This window comes from Curcuma longa, chromosome 1 (genome assembly GCF_044706935.1).
Source record: "Curcuma longa cultivar G26 ecotype Majalengka, Jawa Barat chromosome 1, ITB_CL_G26_1.1, whole genome shotgun sequence".
In the NCBI taxonomy this organism is placed as follows: domain Eukaryota; kingdom Viridiplantae; phylum Streptophyta; class Magnoliopsida; order Zingiberales; family Zingiberaceae; genus Curcuma; species Curcuma longa.
The window spans coordinates 23532625-23554824 of NC_133861.1; the positions used below are offsets into that span (position 1 = coordinate 23532625).

The window sequence follows — 22200 nt, forward strand, 5'->3', positions numbered from 1 at the left end:
CAAAATAGATTATTAGGTTAATAAGGAAGAAAGCAGAGGAATATAAAAAAACTAATAAATTAGAGTTTTGAGAATTGAGAAATATTAAATATATTCGAATCATGCCAAAATTTTTACGAAATCCAATGACCATGTCAAATCTCTACAAAATCTAATATTTTAATAATTTTTATTCTCTCAAAATATATATAAATATAAATATATATATAATTGATATATTAAAAAATTGGGTCCCAATAAAATTGGGGCCCTAGAGCCGACCCTACTTAAGACATTTTCGAGGTCATCACAAGAGGTGCAGGGAGAGGAACGATTAAAATTAAGATCTTTTGTTATAGATTTTTCGGTAATCTTAAGACCTAAAGGTATCGCCTTCCTCATTTCCCTATCAAGTTTTTCTTTTTATGTTTCTGTTAATTTCTTATTTTCTTATCAATGATTCCTGTTGTAAACTTGTAATCTTGACAGTTCACATTAGAAAAAATTAAAAATTTTAGACTTGTTATATCACTTGTGATTTATCTTCATATTTCATTTTTATTCTGAATATTTCATCTTTATTCTCAATTTTAGATTTTTTTTTGAATATTTCATCTTTATTTACTAAATTACTTTCATTTTTTAATTACGATGAATTTTCATCAATATAATAATTCTAGTTTCAAATTTTGCAGGTCATTTGTCGAATTTTGAAATATCATTAGATTAAAATTATAGGACATAAATTAGATTTTATTATTATTTAATTTTAAAATATTTTTATTTCCATGACTTATATTTTATTATTATTATTTGAATATAAATATGTCTCATAAAATACATAATTCTGAATATACAGAACGCATGAAAAAAAGAAAAATAGAAGAATTTAATCAATCTCAAAAAGGTGCACTTGATAAATTTGTTATTAATATTAAAAATCAAAACTCAGAAAATAATATAATTGAAAATTTAAATGAAAAATCAATTGAATTAAAAGTCAATATTATATGACAAAAAGAAGTTTGTCTTAATTTAAACGAAGAATATAATACTAATTCAGAAAAAAAAATCAATAGATCTCAAAAATAAATATTTTAATAATACTGATGAAATTATTATTCAAAATATATCATCCAACATAATGGCAAAATATAAATACAAATTTAATAGATTTATTAGTTGAAAAAGGTCCAATTAGAGAAATCTATAAATATTTTCCAAATGATGAAAATTGTAGACATTTTTCTACAATTCATTATATCCGAAAATTACCAAATGAGAAAAAAAATGACAGAAGATGGTTAATATATTCAAAAAAATTAGATAAAGAATTTTATTTTTGTTGTAAATTATTTAGTCAAAAAATAATTATAATTCAATTAGCAAATAAAAGATGTCGAGATTGGAAAAATCTTAATGTCAAGATTAAAAATCATGAAACAAGCAGTGAACTTATTATAAATATGAATACTTGGTTTGATATTGAAATGAGATTACTTAAAAATAAAATCATCGATCAAAATTTACAAGAAAAGATAGACAAAGAAAAATAACATTAGAAAAATGTATTAATAAGAATTATTACTGTAATTAAAAATTTCGCAAAAAATAATTTAGCATTTCGTGGTGCAAATGAGAAGATTTTTCAAGATAACAATGGAAATTTTTTAAGTTTAATTGAAATGATTGCAGAATTTGATCCTGTAATGCAAGAACACCTCAAACGTATTCAAAATGGTAAAATTTATAATCATTATCTTGGTCATACTATACAAAACTAGTTAATAAATATATTAAAAATAGAAATAAAAAATATTATAATTAAAAAAATAAAGGAAGCAAAATATTTTTCTATTATACTTGACTGTACTCCAGATATAAGTAATCAAGAACAAATGTCTCTTATATTATGATGTGTAGATATTTCAACAAGTCCAATCAAAATAGAAGAATATTTTATAGAATTTTTAAAAGTAGATGATACATCAGGAAAAGGACTTTTTGACACACTTATCACTATATTAAAAAAATTAAACTTGATATAATGACATAAGAGAACAAGAATATGATAATGGATTTAATATGAAGGGTAAACAACAAGGTGTACAAAAAAGATTGCTAGATATAAATTCTAGATCTTTTTATACACCATGTGGTTGTCATAGTCTTAATTTAGTACTATGTGATATGACTAATTCTTATCCTAATGCTATAACATTTTTTGGTGTTATACAACGTATTTACTCATTATTTTCCTCTTCTACGAAAAGATGAAAAATCTTACAAGATCATGTTTCTAAATTAACTCTAAAACCATTATCACAAACACGTTAGGAAAGTCGTCTTGAAAGTGTTAAAGCTATAAAATATAAAGCTTCACAAATAAGAGAAGCTTTATACAACTTGTAGAGACTAGTGATGATCCTAAAACCAAAAGTGAAGCAATTTCTTTAGCAACATATGAGATTGAAAATTTTTGAATTTTTATTAGGTATGGATATTTGGTATGATATATTATTCATAGTTAATACTGTTAGTAAATTTTTACAATATAAAGATATGTACATTGTTATTGCATTAGATCAATTAAAAGGTCTTATTTCTTTTTTGAATGAGTATAGAGAAAATAGATTTATATCTACTATGATTTCTACTAAAGAAATTGCAAATGAAATGAATATAGAACCAAAATTTCGTGAAAACGTGTAATTAGAAAAAATAAATGATTTTATGAGAAGAATATTTTAAAATCAATTACTTTAATTATATTATTGGTCATGCTATTTCTTCACTTCAAAGTAGGTTTGAATAATTTAAAATATACGAAGATAATTTTAATTTTTTATATAAGGTAGAGAAGTTAAAATTTCTTGATAATGATTTTTAAAAGAAAAATGTTTGAATATTGAAAATTTTTTAACACATGATATGTCACAAGATATTGATGGTTTAGATTTATTTTTAGAATTGAAAGTTTTAAAAGAAATAATAAATCCACAATTAAAAACAACACTTGAAGTATTAAATCTTATAAAAAAATTAAATTCTTTTCCTAATGCATGGATAGCTTATAGAATATTACTGACTATACCTGTTAGTGTAGCTTCAGCAGAAAGAAGTTTTTCAAAATTAAAATTAATAAAGTCTTATTTATGTTCAACTATGTCTCAAGAAAGATTAAATAATTTAGCAATGTTATCAATTGAAAAAAATTTATTATTAAAACTTGAATATGAAAATTTAATTAATAATTTTGCATCTCAAAAAGCTAAAAAATTTATTTTTAAAATTAATATTTTAAAAAAATTTTAAACCCACCATTGTCGGTCTCAAGTCCGAATAAAAAAGGGTGAGAGAAATTTTTTTAAAATAATAACAATCATTTAAAAAAAATTTCGCCTAGGGCCTCCAGGAGGCTTGAGCTGCCCCTGCATTTGTGTTATTAAAATTTGATCTAGTTTTGTCCTTGGGCTTTGCTGATGTTATTTAGATTAATCATGCAAGATAAATCTAATTCAGAAATGGACCTGCCCCCTTGAATTATGGTCATGTGTGGTGGTGTAATCCTGTCCTCAAGATGTCTTTTCTTCTATCAGCTTGTGCGATCTATATTCAATAGTTTCCATATGCCTAATATGCCAGAGACTGCAGAGAGCTAGTTCAACATTTACTGCATGCTAAAATGTCAATGGATAGTAAATAGGTTTAAGCTAAAATTAATGATTTTATTTTAAGTAAAATAATGTGATTTTGAATTTTCTTTTTTACTTTTTATTTTTGCCTATCAAAAGTACGTTGATATTATTATCATTCACGCTGATGCAAGGTGTGCATACCTCGGAAGCCTAGTTCCTTGATACTGTTTTAGTTTTCTGGAGGTGAAGCGATATTGATTGTATATCAGATTGGGGAAATGGTTTATTTTTTACATCATCTGTCATGAATGTTAACATACATGTGGAACTTGTCCTCTCTTTTGCTTTTATGTTTGTGTATTCAACTAGAGGGTGAGACTTGACTAGGAAATCCTATATGCTTATTTTCCACATTAATAAGGCTCCACGTTGGCAGTAATGGACAGGGCTGAGCATTCGGTTAAAACCGAACCGAACCGAACCGAATAAACCGAAAACCGAATAAACCGATTTTTTTCAAACCAACCGAACCGACCGAATTTTTCAATAAAAACCGAATAAATCGAACCGATATTTTATCGGTTAATTCGGTTTTTAACCGAATTAACCGAATTTTTTAAATATTATAAAAATTTTATTAATTAATTAGGGATTTATAAATTTAGTTATTTAAAATTTATAAATTATTTTTTAAAATTTGAATAATTCGGTTTATTCGGTTTAACCGAATAGGAAACTTTAAAACCGAAACCGAACTGAATTAACCGATTTTTATAGAAAAAATAACCGAATTTCCGAAATAACCGAACCGAATTTTTTAATTCGGTCGGTTCGGTCGGTTTATTCGGTTTAACCGAATTGTTGCTCACCCCTAGTAATGGAGAACAAATAATTATATAGTGTTATTACATTCTTAATACAATTGTACTTATTTTTAATATAAAGATAATCATCACAGCTCAAGGTATTAGAAATATTTATAAGGGATCTTGATTTATTAGATTGGTTTACTTCACAAGTCATGTAGACTTGGAAATCAAGTTACTAGAATTAGATATAAAAATGCAATGTTTTCATCAATATGAATCAAGTGACTTTTAGTCTCAAACAATTTCCTCTCATTATCTTCTCTTCCCCTCTTTTGGCCACATTTATCTGTTCTTGCTCATGGTACTAAGCTGCACAAGAATGAAGTTATTATTCTATTACCTCAAGTATAAGCTTTAGTTTCTATCTTGATGCTTGATAATATGTATTGACCAAAGATTAAAGTACCATGACTTACCAATCAGCATGGTCGAAATTTCTCCTTTTACTCTTGCACATAGAAACTACAACAGGGGATAATGCAATACACATTTCGAGCAGTCTTTTCTCCAGTTTCTTCTCCATACCCTTGAGATTCCTTTCCTAGGTTGGCATGCCTGATACGTGCATATCCATGTGTCTGCATCAATTGGCACTGACCCCTGGAACTTCAAAGCTTGGTGTCGACAATATTATACACTTAAGTATATTTTGGTTTTCTTATGCATTATCATGTTCTATCCAATGTTTTTATGGATGCACAGAATATTTTGAGATTTTAAATGTAAAGTATTAATTCATGTGAGCTGTTAGATGTAGTTGGTAGATGATAAGATGAGATAAACTATGTTATAGTGGCAGACATCTTTTGACAGTGGACAACTCCAAATATTTGTCATGTGTCTTACTATTTTTCACTTTCATCTTTGTCTAGTTTATGTTGTGGATAATGCAACTCTTGTTGGATATATTCTCTATACGAAATAGGAATTTTCTTAATCCATCCTGGCATCTAAATTACAACACATTTTAAAGTTATCTGAATCCTGAAGGGAATTTGATGACTCATTTGCAATTTTATTTATGTTGCTACTAGATGCACCTAAAGGACACTAATAGGTTGTGTTTAAAGTAGTGGAAAAATAAGGTTAGTCCACATTGTATATATTTATTCCTGTCATGCAAACCCAGTTGAGTATTTGACTTCATTTACAAGATATATCCCTGCTTTCCAGGACCAAGTTATCATACAAGGTGGCTATAACTGGAAAAAGATATGGTTGGATAGTACTCAAATTTCATATTAATACTGTTCTGTACAATGATGGAAATAATAATCATGTTTTAAAATGGTTTTTGTTGTCAACGATTGCATGCTTGTTTTCTTCATCATCAGCCTACAACATTTGCATTAGTACAACATTTGCATTAGGCATTTGTATGAATTCCCTCTTAGACATTAGTTGGTGAACTGTCGATGCTGTGCCAGGGTTTGAATTATCTGTTTATATCTCTTTTCAGTTGGGCTGTGGCTCATGTACACCTAATATCTTCTCTGATTTCTTCTAGTGCATAACAATCTATGGCTCTTAGATTTTGTGTTATGTCAAATTAGTTAATTACAATTTCTTGATATTTTAGTGAGAGTTTAGTCTAGTTGTTAGTCTCTTTTAGTAAAAGCCAGCAATTCTATATTTGAGTATATTTCACACATTGTATTTGCTTTTTTAATCAGAAGCTAATTTAAGCTCATACTGACACAGTCACAGTTTATTTTCTTCTCAACCTTTTTCATTATATTGGATTTAAATGTTTGATATTGTATCTGTGAAAATGTATTAGGAACTATTTTTGTGAAATCTTGCATCTTTTTGACTATGTGAGTCCTTGTCTTATGCAGTTCCAGCACACACCACAACATCTAGTAAGGCTGTTGCAGATTATAGTAGATGGTACCTGTGATATGGGTGTACGACAAGTTGCCAGCATTCATTTCAAAAACTGTGGCGAAGTACTGGTCACCTCATGAGCCTGGTAGGAGTAACATGACTTATGTCTTCTGACTTGTTTCATCATTTTAGAACAATAAAATGACAGCTGTTAGTTTGGTTTAGGTGAACCTCATAAAGTATCAGAGAGTGACAAGAACATGGTTCGTGAGAATATTCTTGGTTTTATTGTCCGGATTCCGCCACTGCTGAGGTACATTAGTAGATTATGTAATATAGATTTCCACCTGTGAGGACCTTATATATTTTGACTTGCTCCTGCTATCTTGCTTGCTTATTGACACCATATGTATCAATGCAAATTAAATTATCTTTGAATTTTCTTTTGACTGCAGACAGTTTTCACATATGTACATGGGGTTTAAGTTGAGATTAAATTTTTAGCTGAGTTGTGTCAAACTTTGTGATGTTTTTCCTATTTGCACTTTTAATCTACTTAATTCTGTTTTATTGACAAACATCATCTACAATAACCTTGGTGACATTTCAAATTAAATAAGAGCAATTATGTGGGTTTTGTCATACCCTCATATGATTTTGATTAGTGAAAATTTATTTTCGTAGCTGAGTTCAAGATAAAATGTTGGGTTATGTCAATTCATAAGATATAGATGTCATGTTTGTTGATGCAATGAACTAAAGTTACTGTACTTGTATTTATATGTTCTATTTAGCTATATGACTGTCAGAATTTGTAACTCATTTGTTCTTTTTTTAGAAACATGTTTCCTCATCCATTTCTTATAGTTTGTCTTTCAAAGTACAAGGGGATACCATTACTTCTTGAAATTAGATAAATCATAAGCTACTTGTGCAGTCAATTTCTGGTGCAGATTTAATTTATGAACATTTTTAGTACACGCACAAGCACTTAAATCTTTAGTAAGTGCCTTCAAGACATGTATCTTTAGCTTTGGGCATCAAATGCCTAGTACTGCAACTTATGATGGGTCTTGCACTATATTGTTGGTTCCTCTAATATTTTGTTGAAATAAATAGAGCTCAACTTGGAGAATGCATCAAAACAGTTATCATAGCTGATTATCCAGAAAAGTGGCCAACTCTTCTCCACTGGGTAAAATGCAATTTGTTGTTGCAAGATCAACAAATACTTGGAGCATTATATGTCCTACGGTTTCTTGCTAGAAAATATGAGTGAGTATGCTGCATATTTCCTTGGTGACTTTACAGATATTTAAAAGAAATACAATTTTTTTTGCTTTGAAGAAAATACTTTATTTTATTCTGTCTATGCTTATGCTGAGATTATATTTTCTCTTTGGCACTGATGCAGTTGTTTTTGGAACCATTTCTTTCTTTAGTCCGGTGCACGAAGCATTTGAGAAATCAAAATTTATGTGTAGTTAAACATCTGTAATTAGTACCTAACTACCTATTAAGCAACACACTTGTAACAACCACCAGTCTTATTGTTGCTGCCTAACTATTTAAACACATGATTATATACGAAAAAAAATAAGGACATTAAGACTTTATTATAATTAATTATAAAATAGTATATACTTATTTATCAATTGTGAAAACTATTATGATACTTAAGCTCAGCTTAATGGTCATCTTTCTTTAATGTAGACTAATGGTCACCTTTCTTTAATGTAGACCCGACCTCGGGCCGGGTCCACACTGGATCCGGCCTGAATCCGTAATCGGGTCAACGAGTTGGTTACCTATTGACTTAGTTCAATGGTCCGACCTATAACTGTCCCATCTAGAGATCGATCAATTAAGGGTGGGGCAATCGGCGAACCAGCGGTTCATTATATATTTTTTAGATTTTTTTAATTATAGTTTTTTATTTGATAATATTTATAATATTTTAGTGATATTAACGGTGTGGTTGAATATGAATTAACCTATTCTACCATTCTATTAAAGTTAATTTTTTATCCTATTTGTCGTGAATTCTCTAATGGGAGACTATTCTACCTTTCTATTAAAGCTAATTTTATTAATCTCATTTAACTCTCTTAATTGCTCATTGGTTTTATCATTTTATTCATTCAATATTGGGTTTATAAAATTATTTGACTTGTATGATATATCCAATAATAAATTTACCAAGGAATATAATTTATTCAATAATAAAATTATATATATAGTGAAGACTATCATGGAACATATAAAATTAATTAAAAGATATAATTTATATGATATATGTCTCGTCATAATAAAATATAATAATATTAATGTTTATATAAAAAAATTATTAGTATCAAAAAATAAAAATAATTTAGGATTTAATATAATATTCTTCTCGATCGACTTTGACTTTCGATTTTTTGAAAGCTTTATTTGAGCAAAAGTTATAAAAAGAATAAAAGAAATGTAACTTTCAAAGGACGAAATAAAGATTTTAGTATCGAAATAACTAATGAACTACATGACTTTAATTTTCTTATCCAAAGATATGTAGACAATTTAAATAAGTGCAATTTTTTAAATAAAATTTTAATTTAAATAAAATAAAATAATAATAATCTTGAACTGTCGCGAACCATGAACCGAACCGTAACAGGTAGTTTTGAACCGTGAATTGGAACCATCTTGGAATGTTAAGGTTAAGGGTTGATATTCTTGAAACTGTCGAACCGGCGATTCTAAACTGTAGTCGAGTCTACTCTGATGTTGCCACCTATGCCTTTATTGTAATGAACTACCTATCCATTGCTTATAGCACACTTTAAATAATCACCTCTGTCGTTGTTGCCATTTAAGCATTTTAAATACATTATTAAAACAATTAGGTCCAAAGACACCTACCAATTAAATATGTACATGTTCAAATATTTTTAACAAGTATACCAAAAAAAATAAAGTGAAAATTATTTATATAATAGGGTGATATATATATATATTGTTTATTTACAAGCTAATCAAACTTTAACAATTGTGCAATTTAAATATGGCACATGAAATTAATTCATGAAATATACAGTATAATTTATCTATGTATGGAAATAATGTTTGAAGCATCCATATCATGTTGTCATGGCTCATGTTGCTGAAACTGAATGCATAATGCATCCACTCTTACAGATCGTTATACTTTGTTGCTTGATCTTTCACTCATCTTTACAATTTCTTTTATTGAATTTACTTTAACATCAATTTTTCAATTTACTCAAAGTTTAATTAATATATAATATAGATAAATAATCATTTAATTCCTTTACTAAAATATCATTTATGATTGTTAATTAAATAAGTATTTAAAATTGAGAAATATTCGTAGTTTTGATTATTCAAATCATTAATTTCCCACCACTCAATTATATAATATTATCTAATACATATTCAAATATTTTAAAATTACTTCTAATTTAACTAAAAACAAATTATGCTGTTTGAAAATTTTGCTTTCGGCTAGTTTTATGATAATTTTTCTGGTGCATCTGCATCTTCAATCACTTGTTAACTTTTACCATTTTTGCTTCCTTTCTAGGTTCAAATCAGACGAAGAGAGGACACCACTTTATCTCATAATAGAAGAGACATTTCCTCTCTTACTAAATGTATTTAGCAAACTTGTTCAAGTTGTTAACCCTACAATTGAAGTAGCAGATTTAATCAAGCTCATATGCAAAATATTCTGGTCATCCATATATGTAAGGCCAAATATTTATATTTTAGTTTCTATTGCGTGTCTGAAAAGTAATTTCATTTTCTCTGTTGGCATGGAATGCTTTCAGCTTGAAATCCCAAGGCAACTGTTTGATCCCAGTGTGTTTGGATCATGGATGGTTCTATTCTTGAACATTTTGGAAAGATCTGTTCCTTTGGAAGGCCAACCGACGGATCCAGAAGTCAGAAAATCTTGGGGATGGTGGAAAGTCAAAAAGTGGACAATTCATATACTAAATCGTTTATACACTCGGTTGGTTTCTTAGATTTGTGGAAAAAATTTCTTGTTCTCAATTAACATGTGCTAAGAACTTCCAGGTTTGGGGATGTGAAGCTTCAGAGGCTAGAAAGCAAAGCATTTGCACAGACGTTTCAAAAGAACTATGCTGGAAGAATTTTGGGATGTTATCTACAGATGCTTAATGCTGTTCGTATAGGAGGATATTTACCAGATAGAGTTATTAATCTTTTACTTCAATATCTTGGCAGCAGGTTGTTATTCCTCAAAATAGAGTTTCTTATGTACTTTTAGACATATCTTGTGCCTGAATCAGACGATTTCCTAAGTCTCATTATTTTTCTTCAATTCATTTTTTGGGGCTGCAATAGCATCTTGCAACTGTTTTATGGTTTTAATACTCTTTTTCAGATGTATTGTTGGGCCTCTATGCTCCTCCATTATCTTTTATTTCATCTTTTCTCTCTTATTCATAGCATTTCTAATTAAGAGTTCTGTTTTTTTGCATGCATCTAAGTAAATTCAGCATGGAAAAAGGAAGAATCTCCTCATCCTTATCATAATGAAATAGAGTTTCAAAATCTTAGCATGCTTTCAATATGTTTCATGTGCTATATGATGAGTGTATTATTTTGTTGTATGTTTTTATTTGTTTTATTTGTCATGCACACCTATCAAAATTACAATTTATAATTTAACCACAACTTCTAATTGTCACTCAAGTATCATAGTAGAGGTTTGGATCGTCTTTCTCGTGAAATCAATGATAGGGAGTTGTTCTAGACAACATGGCGTGAGATTTTTATTGTTGATCTTATTCAACAAACATCCTCCTAAGTATTCACAAAATTCATTTATTAACAATTAAATCCTACACTTTACAAATGAATATTAATTATACATAATTCATACATTAAGATCTATCATACATCCTAATCACAAATTTAGTAAAACAATAACCCATTTTACAATATCATCCATAATTAACACAATTACATTAAAGTACAATAATTTCACAAATTTACAATCTATTCCACTAACCATATACAACTAAATCTATATGTAATTGCTACAATTTAATTTCCTTCCTATCAATTTCAATAAGCATGAACATGTTCTTTATCAACAACTGTAACAAATACAATATCAGTTGATTTTCAACCCATTAACATGAACCGGGCCATATATTAACAATTATTCACCATACAATGCAAGAGGCTCAATTCACTTTCTAAATCACAAACACATTCCATTTCCTATCAATCAACCAACAATTCACATGGTTCAATTACAAGCATATTCAACCATCAAACATGCTTTGCTTCCATCCATTTCAATCCAAGAACAAAATCAAATCAAGAACAGGTTTATACCATTATCCATCGCAAACATCAAACAACAAACTAAACATCACACTATGTTTCATTACCACAATTTCAACCATACAACTTAAATTCCATAATCCAATTGAGAGGAATGCTAAACTGAAGTTTGACTTGTATTCTATGCTCTTGTGGTTTTCAGAGTTGGTACTTCTACCAAAGAAAATAAATTCATTTGAAACACTGCTAGAAACTAGTAGTGAAAAATAAATACTAGGTTCTTATGTATTTTTTTTGGTGGTTGAAAAAATTTAAATCAATGGTTAACTAGTATGATTACTAGAATTTGTTGCTTGTATTCCTTTAATTCTGTCCTTTTTTTCACTTAGATCAAGAATTCAAATTTGTTTCGGTAATAGGACAACATTCTCTCCTCCAATATTCAAGTTATGACTTGCATCCCATTTCCACTAATGTTAAGTTGAAAATTATTATTCTCTTGCTGCTTCTGCTAAGTATAATTTTTGCAATTCTTTTTTTGTTGTCTATATTTAAACAATTTTTAATCTCCTCTTAGTCATCTGATAAAAGTTCACCAATCCATGATGTCAATTAGCATTGATTTCCTTTTTTCCTATGTTTTGTGCAGTATTCCAAAGAATAGTATGTACCAGGTGCTGCAACCCCAGCTCGACATTGTTCTCTTTGAGATAGTTTTTCCACTCATGTGTTTCAATGACAATGATCAGAAATTGTGGATTGAAGATCCACATGAATATGTCAGGAAGGGATATGGTTAGTTTTTAGACTGTCCTAATAAATGAGGTATCAAAAGAACCTCATTCTAAACTTTCATATCATGAGATAAGATTGTGAAAATACTTTTTTCTGTTGTACAGATATAATAGAAGATTTGTACAGCCCACGAACTGCAGCCATGGACTTTGTCAGTGAATTAATGAGAAAGCGTGGGAAGGCAAACTTTCAGAAGTTCATTCAATTCATTGTGGATGTTTTCAGGAGGTACATTTTGTTATAGACCTTTTATTTAATTTAAGTTTTATTGCAAGGAAATATTCATTTGTACATGATTATGACCAGATATGATGAAGCATCTGTGGAATTTAAACCCTTTCGTCAAAAAGATGGTGCTCTTCTAGCAATTGGAGCATTGTGTGATAAGCTTAAGAAAACAGAGCCTTACAAGTCAGAATTAGAGCATATGTTAATGCAACACGTTCTCCCAGAATTCACAAAGTCCTATTGGTCATCTACAAGCAAAGGTTGTTTTTCTAAAATTTCGTGGCTAACATAATCAAATCTTTAGAAATTTTCCACTTTGGTTGTATATTACTTCGATGGAATGGTGTAGTTTATTTCATCTTTTCACTGTGTAGTAGTTCATAATGCATCGTCCCTAGGATTCATTTGATGCTTGAACCATAAAGCTTCTTTCTGTTGCAGCTTATTCCGCTTCTTTTTGCTAGATTTCTTCCCTTTATATAATGCTTGTTCTGGATTTATGATATGCTGGTTCAGGTGACAGATTATTATTTTTATACCTTCTTTAAGCATTCTAGTGTATCACGTATTGTTTCTTGGATACATTAATGCTTGGTTTGGGTTAAATAAATCCAAGTTATCAGAGATTTCACAGTATCTTCTTTCTAATCTCTACCAAGCTGCCATTAATATTCCTGTTCTTGTGACTAAATTCTTCCATTTAGTTAATTGGTTAGTTCGATGTTCTAAATTATGGTCTATCGCAGGGCAATATGCCAATATCTTCTTCTCAGATCAGAACAATTTCCGCAGAGTATTTCATTGTGTTATCGCTGGCTTTAAAGATCCAGAGCTTCCTGTTCGTGTTGATTCAGTCTTTGCTTTGCGTGCTTTTGTTGAGGCATGTGTAGGTTAGTTTCTTAAATATGAAGTTTAGTCAACATTAAGGCCCTATTTACTTGGAGAGAAATCTAGGAAGAGGGTAAGTTTAGAAGATGTTTAGAGATGATAGGTTAAATTTTGTTTACTTGGAGAGAAAATTGATGACGTAGGATAAAAAAGTGAAGAGGTCAACTTGTATTTTTGCCCCCTAAAACTACAGAGAAAGCAGATCCAGCCATCCTACTTTGGTATTCATATTCCTGCACATCTATTTCCATTGGTTCATCTTGTTGCTGGTAACATCGTGTGAACCAGAGGATGTTGTATGAAATGATTTCCCTGAGCTGTTGAGGTCGTAAGGAGTCGCAAGGAGCATCCTCTTGCGAAAGCCAAGCTGTTGCTTGATGGAATACTTGCTAGTCATCTGCAAGCTTCCTTGAGCATGGAGAGGTCACCTGTGAGCCAAAGGTAGTTACTGTTCTATGAGCTCTTATAGTGCAAACCAATAGATATATTGTGAGCGGCATATGGCGATTGATTCTAGGTGGTGGCAAGCCGAGTTTTGAGCAAGCCTTGAGGAGGTGTGGCAAGGCACCAGACTGCGAGAGACTTTAATGTTTGGCATATCAGGGATTCTAGTAAGGAACAGAGGGAGGAAGCTGGAAATTGGGGAAAAAAGATATGTTTGGAAAAATTATGTATAGAACTTTTCCCATCTTGCTATCTTCCCATGTGAACAAGATTAGGGATTTTTTTTCTTCTTCTCCATTTCTCTGTTTATACTCTATTTTCTATCTTCCTAGTTTTTCAGTCTTCCTCCAGTAAACAGGGCCTTAGTGTTTGTGTCTGTAAGGAAAGCTAGTTGTCTGATTGTATCGTTTTTCCTACAGATCTTGATGAGATACGTTCGATTCTCCCTCAATTACTGGATGGTATGTTCCTGCTATTTTATCCCATATATGATTCTTGTTATGAAAGTCAATGGACAAACTGTTTTGGATCATTACCCCTAAGTTCCATCTACTTGTGTATGTGTGTGTCTATATATATAGAAAAATTATTTTGGATTATTCATCCCATCTGTATTACCCTTTACCTGTCTCTATATATATTGTTCATCACTGTAATATTATACTCTAGTCTGTATGATATTTACTACCACTAAAGCAATTTTGTCTCTGCAGAGTTCTTTAAACTTATGAATGAAGTTGCAAATGCGGACCTTGTTTTAACTCTTGAGACCATCGTTGACAGATTTGGTGAAGAGATGGCACCCTATGCTATTGGGTTATGTCAGAATTTGGTAATCTGATTGCAATCAACAACAATATCTTCCTACATGTTTTATGTCACATCTTTTCTCTGTAGGCTTCTGCATTCTGGAGGTGCCTTAACTCATCTGAATCAGATGATGATGGTGATGACTCAGGTGCTGCTTACGTGCCATAAGCACAATTTTTGAATCTGTTAACAGGCTTCCCCATCTCTTTGTTCAAATTGAGCCTGTTGTATTGCCTATACTGCAGAAAATGTTGACTACAGATGGCCAAGGTATTTTCTTTTACTGTACATGCTAGTTAGTATCCGTTAAACATGTGATTGTGATTGACAGACTAAATGTTGGTGGAATGTGTGTTTTTGTGTGTGTGTGAGAGAGAAGAGATAGAGCTATAGAGAATTATAGATGTGAAAACATCATCTATGCAATGGCGAGCATAACATGCCCTGTAGGGCTTATGTAAGACGATTTTAGTTCATATAATACAAATTACAACTTATTTCTCATTTGAAATTTCTCATCAGCTTACAGTGCTAAATGTTAAAACTCCAGAACTATTGTGGATCCATACATTTCTAACCATTATGTGCGGTAATCAAATACTGACATGCAACTTATCACTGTAGTTGTAGCATTAGTTCAAGAAATAAACCTACTTAATCTTGAAGTTTAGGCAAGGACATAGTTGTGCTCCAAGGCACATAGTTAATTCTTTTTTGTTCTTATGAAGAGGTTGTGCTCCACATTCTATAAACATGGCTCTTATCCTCATTAGTGATATCTTAGGAGATATTTTTGGAATTTGAACATTTCTAGTAGCAAGTTAGGTCTTATTCAGGAAGATCTATTGCCATTATACTATTTGGTTCTCACATTTGAATTGGTAGGTGTTGAAAATCATTGTTAATATATTTTAGACTTAGTCTTGAACTGAGCAATGCTTTCTGTATAAACTTGGCATTTGAACAGTTTTAGTTTTTGAAGACAGGTTTTGAGTGCGTCGATGATTTCACATTTGTCCAAGTTGCATACTCCAAATTGTATGGCAACGAGGATTTTGAATTGTCTTAAATTTTAGGTGTATTTCTAAATTTTCCTGCAACCCTAAAACAGGATAGTGGAAGGGAGAGAAACCCAAAAACTTCTAAACAGAATTTAGTTCTCTTTAATTACCAGATTACAATGTGATAATACTCTCTTAACTTTTGATCTTAGAAACTATTCATTTTGACAAGCTTGAAGATCTGCTAGAGGTTTTGTTGCTTTCTTTGTTGCGCCAATACTTTGTTTCTTGCAGATGTCTTCGAAGAAGTTCTGGAAATAGTCTCCTATCTGACATTTTGCTCACCAACAATTTCATTGGAGATGTGGAGCCTTTGGCCTTTTATTGTGGATGCTCTTAGTGATTGAGCTATAGAGTTCTTTGATAGTAAGTCTTTGGTTTCTCATCAAGTCACTTGCCAGCCTTGTTCTTTAAAGCAGTCTTATGCATTTAAGCACCAAGTTTAATCTAGCATGCACACCTGACTTTATTTTTTGTTGTCTATGTCATTTATTATTCATGCATGTCTACAATTTTAATAGTCTTCCAGACATCCATCATGAATGTAGCATGTAGATCCATGCCTTTTCTCTTAAATCCAAATTTTAATTGACATATTTGAGTTCCATACTTATATTGATTTTGGCTTCTACATGAGTAGAATAGATGCTTTTAGTTCAGGATTTGCACGGATGTTTATAGTTATTGAACATAAGTTAATATGTAAATTCTCGTCTACCTTGTTTCATAAGGGAACTCTTTCTTTCCTGTAATGAATCATTATAGGAAACTGATATAGTTGTCAATTATTATCTTAGTTTCCTTTCCTTTACCTTTAATGATTTAAAAAAAAATATTCTCATATATTCTAATCTTTACATGATATGATTGCTTATATTTTCATTGCAAATACTTTTATTCTTCCCACATCATGATATTTAGCATTGGAACTTATTGGTGCTATTTTCTTGAAGATATTCTTGTTGCGTTGGACAATTTCATATTCAGGGGTACATCACATTTCCTTGTTGATGCAGTTTGTCCCGATTGTTGTTTTGATGTTGACACAGATTTAAGTTCATTTTAGTTGGACAAGAATTAAGTTCAATATATTCAGATTGACCAATGACGGATGAGATCGGAGAGGGCTCGGTAGCTCGTTCTCCGGACTAGGTCAGAGAGGGCTTGATAGCTCGTTCTTTGGACCAGATGGAGTTGGAGAGGGCTCGGTAGCTCGTTCTCCGGACTAGGTCAGAGAGGGCTCGGTAGCTCGTTCTCTGGACCAGATGGAGTCGGAGAGGGCTCGGTAGCTCGTTCTTCGGATTAGGTCAGAGAGGGCTCGGTAGCTCGTTCTTTGGACCGGATGGAGTCAGAGAGGGCTCGACAGCTCGTTCTCCAGATTAGGTCAGAGAGGGCTCGGTAGCTCGTTCTCTGTACCAAACTATGGTCGGAGAAGGCTTGGTAGCCTGTCTTCGGACCGGATCATTGTCAGAGTAGGCTTGGGAGTCTGTTCTCTGAATACATGATCCAATGTGGTTGGCTCGGGTGAGACCCAAGTTAACCAAGTGATCAGATTGCATGGGATTCAAATTCACTTTGGTGTAATCGATGGGTGAATCGATTAACCAAGGGTTAGTTGGTTAGTCGACCTGATGATCGATTACAGAGCATTCTGTAAGAATTTGAAAAACCCACAGAACACACCATAATCGATTGGTTAATCGATTATGGTCAATGGTAATCGATCTGTTGATCGATTACACGCTTAATGAGGAACAGAGTTAGCGATCGGTAATCGATCACCTGATCGATTACCATATCTTAATCGATCAACGGATCGATTAAGATATGTGGTAATCGATTACTGATTGGGCTTGATCGATTACACGGTTTACAGAGAAACGAATTGCGACGTTTAATCGATGGCCTGATCGATTAAGTCTTTTTCTGATTGTGTTCAGGGGCTTCTGCTCATTTCTGATTCCTGCTCATTTCTGATTCTGATACTCTGATATATGCTTTGCTAATCACTTGCTGAGTTTGCAGATGGGATTTGAATTCAAATGAAGACTAGGAAGGGTCAAGGCTTGGCATTCCGTTGGTGCAGTTTGTCGCCCTTTGGTTTTCAGGTAAAAGACAGCGGGAGACTGAGCTGCAACAGGAGGATGATCAGTGTGCTGAGAGGAGCGTGGTCCAGCAACTGGAGGAGAGACCTCAGTGGTGTGGTGCTGGAGAGCTCAGATGGACAGCGGGAGATGAGCTCAGAAGGAGATCAGTGTGCTGAGAGGAGCGTGCTCCAGCAACTGGAGAGACCTCAGTGTGCAGTGAGACTCAGGCTCAGACTGGCGTGTGTAGTGGACTCAGGCGATCGTTGAACGAGCAGAGAGGACTAAAAGAAGGAGATGAAGGAGTAGAGAGAACTAACAACAAACGAAAAGAAGCAAGGCTGTGTGTGTGCTTGCTGTGCTGTGTTCTCTGCTTGCTTGCGTTCATTGCTCTTCTTTGAAGCTCTCTGCCTGAGGTGGTGCAAGGAGCTGGTGCTCTTGCTCTCGGGAAGCTTCTGCTTTGAGGTTTTATGTGTTGAGGCTGTGCTGTAAGTTCACTGTTTTATTGGCCTCAATCTTCTTATAATCTCTGTGCCTAACATATATTCTTGAGATTGGCTGTGGAGAGGTCACTCCACCGAGAAGGAGACATTATCTAGCCGGATTCATCCGGGGTGTGATCTACCGAAGATCAAGGGATCGTCCACCTTACGGACACGCCGAGGAGTAGGGGCAAGTTATCCCCGAACCTCGTATATCCTCGTGTTTGCATTGTCTTTGTTTTATTAGTTATTTTCTTCTATTTTCCGCTGTGTACTAAGATTTTGTAGGAGAAAATCGATTTAGCAAAGAGAGACTATTCACTCCCCCCCTCTCTAGCCATCTATCTTCAACATTCCTTACATGCAAAGACCCTGACAACCAGTAAAGCTTGTGGAAAATTCTTTCATCTGTAAGTGAAGGACTTAAAGAAAAGACATTTTTGAATATTCTATGTTTTTTAGGTTGATTCAGCTAGGAGAAATAGTTGCAAACTAAGGACTATTATTTTTTTCACAAGCTAATAGCAAGAAACATGGTGATTCAATGCAGATAATGTCAGACTCAAACACGCTGATATTGAGCCTGCTCCTAGCTAATTGAAGTTGTATTTCAGAATTGTAAAGGACAAGTAGATCACTGGGTTGAACCTTATTTAAGGATCACCATTGAACGATTACATCGAGCAGAGAAGCCTTATTTAAAGTGCCTTTTGATGCTAGTGGTAAGAAATTTAATATTGATGGTATTTTCTTATCCCCAATATACTTGCTGTCACGTCCTGGGAGGCCGTTCGAAAAATTTCGACATCATTTCCCCTGTAACAATGACCTTTCCTAAATATATACAAAGATACATAGCCACATGCGGCTGGAATAAAGACTACACGTCCAATGAACATCACAGATACACACATAAATGCAAGATAAGGCCTACACGGCCACAGTTACTAACTAATGCATGCAATGTCAAATCTGCAACAATATATAGAAAAGTCCACGTAGTGAAAACATTGTAAATCCGAATTAACATTCGACAAAACGAATACCCACAAATACAAATCCAACACAACTACAGTCCATGTCCACACTACAAGTCCAAAATGGAATACTACTATAACCATACCAACAAACGACAAACGACAAACTCCTGATGTGAGATAACAGCAGTCGACCGAAACTCCAAGCTCCAAATAACCTATCTGCTACCTGGGGAGAAAAACAAAGTAACCCTAGGGTATGGGTAGTGAGCATTAGATATTCAGTGGGTACATGAAGTAGTGCATATAAAGATAATCAGAAGGTATAGCAATGATATACAAGTCAAAGTAACCATGTATAGAAGAATAAAATAACATATATATGGTAGCAGGTATCAACATGGTATCATGTATCAAGGTAACCGAACATGATATATCAACTGATTCAACAAAAGAACATACTGTACAACAGGTATAGGAATCATAGCATGTAATCATGTATGAAATGTCACGCAGTGCAACAATCATAGCAACCAAGTGCAACAGTCACAACCATATGAATAAAGTAAACTATGTAATAATCCTACCAACAAATGCATGTAATATGCATTAACCATCGCAATCAAATATAAGTCACTGTCCGCACTCTATACTCCCCAGTCACTCCATCGGTAGTGAACTGAGGGGCCAGACAAAACATACTGCACAAACTCCAACAACTGACCACTAAAAATAAGTGGGGAGTGACAGTGTAGCAGGAGGACAATATAGTCAGTCCTGATCGCACTCAACTGTAGTGCAACCTCTTACCCACGTGTCATCACAACACGGTGTCAGGCAAGAGCCAACAACAACAACACCTACAACTATTTATAGATGTATGATGATCATCCCAACATGTAATGACTAAAGTTAATTAGCATGTTCAACAGGAGTCAACAAGAATCGACATAGGTCAATAATACAATAGTTAATCCATCAAAGGTCATATAACATGTATCAGACAACGAATCATACGAGTATCAACAAGATAGATGATATAGCTAACAAGAGTATCAAAATGATATCAACAAATCATCATAAGGTCAAATAGCAAGTATCAAGCAATGACCATCAAAAGTATCAACTAGGCAGCTATCTCAAACAGTATGAGTGGCAACAGGATAACAGAATAATAACAACAACACATGCACTAGAAACGAAATCCTGTATTGATCAAGTACAGGGTACCCACCTGATCAGATGATCGTCGACTATAGAACCCCTAGAAATACAGGACCATAAATCAGTCAAGGTCCTGAAATTACACAACAATTCATCATTTAATAAAAATGATATTGTATCAAAACAACAATTAAATTCTAAAATAAAATCCAACTAACTCCCTTATCAACATTCTTTCTATCTTAATCGTTAATGATCAAATCAAATCTTGGCCATTAATTCCTAATCCATCCTGAACCCATCCACTAATCAATCACTGAAATCTTACAGCTTCATTCCAACTGATCTAACACCACCATAAACCAAAACTCCATCACACAACCAAATAACTCAACTACACAAACCATCTTTCACAAGCTTACCTCAAGGACCAGCTAACCGTGCCCTAGCAGCAAGTTCAGTTTGATCAGATCTGCCGCAATCCACAAACCAAACCCCAATCAAGCTTCGGTTCAGCCCGATCTACCTATAGAGCAGTAACCACATCCAACATCAATCAACGGCTTGCTAATCAAGATCCAGTTCAATTTGAGATTCCAGATCAAAATCAAGAAGACTTACCTCTAGATTTAGTTCCTTTGCCCTAGAACACCTTTGATTCGATTCTTCCTTGCGGCCGGAAATCAACCACAGTCTCACAGCCGGTCAAATCCAAATCGAAATCCCGATTCAAGATCTGAAGACATAAAACCCAAGATCTAAGCTCACACCAAGCCCAAACCACAAATCTAGTTCAAACTACCCTTACCTCTCGGCCTTTCTCACTTCGATCCGCCGCCGCAAGCCGCCACCACACGCGACGAACCAATCCTTCTCCGGCAGAAATCAATATCCAACCACTCTAGCAGTTGATCGCCGGCCTCCTCCTTCGGTTTGGCACTGCTATTGGAGCTCAATCCACGGGCGTCGACGGCGACGAGGCGAACATAGGAGCGGCGGTCTGAACAGAGGCTCTTCTCGCGCGATTGGGGAGAAAAGTTTCGGCGGCCGTGGCTTTAATCGGGTTCTTAACGGGTTGTAAGTTTAGGATCCATCAAGCTATTAACCCTTTAATACCCTAATCCATTATAAGATTTAGGGTTTGATTAATTAAACCCATTAATACAATTATTAACCTTAATTAACCTATAAAATAGGTTAGGATTTAATTAAACTCATTCACCTTTTAGATTTAGACTAATTAAATCCCTCATTAGACTCCCTTAAACCCACTATTAAGTTTAATTATATTTTATAATTAAACCCTTAATTTTTGGTATTTTACACTTGCTGATTTATTGGTTGGTCATGTAAGTTTTGCCCATGTAATGAATACAAGAGTGCAAGTCTTTATATAGTAAAGCACCACTATCTAAAGACAGATGCATGATTTTCAGAACTTTCTATGCACGTTTCCAATTTAATTTCTGTGAAAGTTTATTGCAGTGTGTAAAAGCTTATTTGCATTCATTTAGAAAAACTTTGTAGAGTTTATAGGTTAAATAGTTTATTTTCTAGTTACCATAAGAATGTTCGTCTACATTCTGGTATCCATTGAAGCACAACACAATAGGCTATAGTTAATCTCTAGCA

General features: G+C 33.0%; 1 long non-coding RNA gene and 1 pseudogene across 1 annotated transcript; one reads left to right on the top strand and one right to left on the bottom strand.

Moving 5' to 3' along the window:
- Nucleotides 1-22200, top strand: part of LOC141835973 (importin beta-like SAD2) — a 28628-nt pseudogene that overhangs the window by 409 nt on the left and 6019 nt on the right.
- Nucleotides 19430-21571, bottom strand: LOC141835978 (uncharacterized). Its single transcript, XR_012602436.1, has 5 exons — nucleotides 21377-21571; nucleotides 21190-21304; nucleotides 20991-21094; nucleotides 20639-20701; nucleotides 19430-19633 (listed from the first exon to the last, which is right to left on the bottom strand). It is a non-coding gene; the product is annotated as an uncharacterized LOC141835978 (long non-coding RNA).